The 3,047-nt window shown below is 61.8% G+C and overlaps 2 pseudogenes; both read right to left on the bottom strand.

The window, feature by feature from the left end:
* Positions 1-304: 304 nt before the first annotated feature.
* LOC144962183 (5.8S ribosomal RNA) lies at positions 305-453 on the bottom strand (annotated as a pseudogene).
* A 195-nt stretch (positions 454-648) lies between these two features.
* Positions 649-2,638, bottom strand: LOC144962184 (small subunit ribosomal RNA; annotated as a pseudogene).
* Between the last annotated feature and the right edge of the window lie 409 nt (positions 2,639-3,047).

Genomic DNA, 3,047 nt, shown 5'->3' with positions numbered 1-3,047 from the left:
TCGGCAGATCGCCCATCCGTCGGGTTCGCCGCGCGTCGTTATACTTACTTCCCGCATACCCCACGAAGCCTCGCTCGCGTGTACATCGAGAGGCGAGGATTGAGGAAGAAGCAGCCGATCGGTGCGTGCTTCCCGTCTTCGGTGCGCGTCTTATTGTCGTCCCCGCCCATACCAGAGGCGGGTGGGGACGACGTCTCCGTGGTCAGACGGGAGCTCGATCTACGGCGCCAGTGGGGAGCCCGACGGTACGGCACGTCGCGCCGCTCAGTCCCCCGAGAAGACGGTTTCGGCGACGTCGTAGGGCCGACCTCATACGGAGTGGCCGGGGACTTACGCCCCCGGCGCAATTTGCGTCAAGACGTCGATGTTCAATGAGGCAGTGCAGTTCCACGAATCAATACGGATGGCCGCACTCTTCATCGACGGCGAGCCCAGTGATCCACCCCCAAGGTTGATTTATTATCCTCGTTAAGGGCCAACCGACCGACAAAGGGTGGGGGGGGCAAGCGTTGCGGCGCGGTTACTCGCGGCGCAACGCCCCCGCCCGTTATCAGTGGACCCCTCCCGGGAGGGGCAGGGGCCTCCCGGACAGTTGTTTTAACCCTTCACCCGTCGGGCGGGGGCGGGCTGGGGGCAAAACGAAATCGGACGTGACCTACGAAGGTTCACTACGGTAACCTTGTTTCGACTTTTACCCCCTCGGGGAGCGCAGTTCGGGGGACATTTGCGGGCGACTGCGATTTCAGAGCGAAGCTCCGTCTCGCCGGCCACTCCGGGGCCTGGCTTTCGCCCTCACGAAGGTTAGCGACGGGCGGTGTGTACAAAGGGCAGGGACGTAGTCGGCACGGGATGCTGACCGTGACTACGTGGCATCCGAGTTCAGGCCAACGCAGGAAGAGACCGGACATGAAGGACTCCTACGCTACGGGGCTACACGCGCGGCTGGCGCCCCCACTGTAGCACACGTGCAGCCAGGACGTCTAAGGGCATCACAGACCTGTTATGGCTCCATCTCGTACGCACTGCTCGAGGTCAATCCCTGCAGGACGCGGCCCTGCGCGACGGCGGTCCGGGGCACCCCTCTCCCTGATGTGGGAAGACCGACGCCCGACCCGAGAGCGAAACGCCGACCCAACCGTGAGACGGACCCTCTTGACCGCCGTTTGTTATCCGCCAGGGCAGAGTCTCGCCGTTTATCGGAAATGAACCAGACGGATCGCTCAGGGCTAGCAAGGCCATGCACACCACCCACCGAATCATGAAAGAGCCTCAGTCTGTCAATCCACGCGGTGTCCGGACCTGGTAAGCTTCCCCGGGTTGAGTCAAATTGAGCCGCAGGCCCCACTCCTGGTGGTGCCCTTCCGTCAATTCCTTTAAGTTTCAGCCTTGCGACCGTACTCCCCCGGAGCCAGGCACTCTGATTTCTCGGGTCCCTCGCGAGGCTTCCCACAGGGGACGTCCCGCGTAACCGGTCGGCATGGTTTACTGTCGGAATACCGCGGTACTGATCGCGTTCGTTCCTCGACTTTCGTTCATGATCAACGAAGGCGCTCTTGGCGGTGCCTTCGCTCTTTGTTCGTCCACCGCGATCGTCGGATTCCACCCTCCCGCGGTAGTACGCCGCCCCCCGGCCGTCTCTATAGACCTCGCCCACGCCCCCACGGAGACCGGTCCGTGGTTACATTGCGGGCGCGGTGGCGTCATCACATCGTTCCGAGCAAAGCTGTGCGAGCACGACCTGCTTTGAGCACTCCAATTGATTCAGGTGAGAACACCGCCCGTACCTAGTGTCGGCCCAGATACGCCACGTACCAAGCCGACACGGCTTAAGACGGAAAGAGGACTAAACCGGCAGCGACGGGCAAGCGATGCCGGCGAGATCCGTCGCGAGGGTCGGTATGCGGCACCGGAAGGCACGCTTGCTCCATCCCCAAAACCACGACGGTGCATAATCGCGGGGCAAACGTCACCCGCGGTTTGTCGCTGCCGTCCTCAGAGATCCAACTACGAGCGTTTTAACGCAGCAATACAACATTACGCCATCGGAGCTGGAATTACCGCGGCTGTGGACCAGGCTTGCCCCGATAGGTCATCAACGGCACGTGTTTGGTCTACGCTCAATCGACGCTAGGGCTCGATGCGAGCCCAGCCCCGACATTTATCTTCATACCTCACGTGCTGGGAGTGGGTAAGTTGCGCGCCTGCTGCCACCCTTAAGCGTGGTAGCGTCTCGCAGGCTCCCTCTCCGGGATCGAACCTGATCTCCGTCACCCGTAGCCAACAGGGGGGTCTTGCCGGGCCGTCTAAATTTGATGGGACGGCGAGCAAACGGGCACGCCGCTAACAGCGGTCGTCACATACCCAGAGTTCGCTCAGCCTGGCGGGCGGCGTTAACCACCCGCCGCGGTCAAGATCCTAATAAATGCGCCCTCTCCGCGGAGGTAACCCCGTTAGGAGGAGGACTCGTGTGCACGTATTAGCTCTGGGATTCCTACAGGTGTCGGACAACATCGCCCACCCGTGTATTATCGCCGATATACTGAGCAGTTCGCGGCTTCCCTCTGTGTAGGGTGAGCATAGGCGTGCATGGCTTAACCCTCAAGACAAGCATAAGACTACAGGCAGGATCAACCTGGTAGCGTATCCATTTCCAACCGGCGGGACGGACCGCTGGGACAGGAGGCTACGGGCGCCGACGACACGAAGCCAGACGCCGAGAACTCCCAGCGCTCGACTCCTTCGCCGACGGCCCTTCTCGACTCTACCGCACAAACGTTCACCCCTTCGGCCTTCTCGCTGCTGGGTCGGACTGCTCCGACCGCCCGGACACGCTCGCGCTCACACGACTCTAGGTCCTCTACCGAGGAGCTAACCTGGGACCGACTCCGGACTCTCCGACCACCGCTCGTCCAGGCGCTGGTGACCGTGGGTGTACCAGAGGCCACCGCGCGCCTTTCGGCTCGCCTTGCTTCAATTTCAATTTTTCGACCGACGACCGCCTTCCCTACTATACGTCCCAAACCCTGGTAAGGTAGCCTTTCCTCTTG

Source organism: Berghia stephanieae, unplaced genomic scaffold (assembly GCF_034508935.2).
Source record: "Berghia stephanieae isolate SIO BIC M18660-M18661 unplaced genomic scaffold, UCSD_Bste_1.3 scaffold6712, whole genome shotgun sequence".
Taxonomy (NCBI): Eukaryota; Metazoa; Mollusca; class Gastropoda; order Nudibranchia; family Aeolidiidae; genus Berghia; species Berghia stephanieae.
This window is presented reverse-complemented; position numbering and strand designations above follow the sequence as displayed.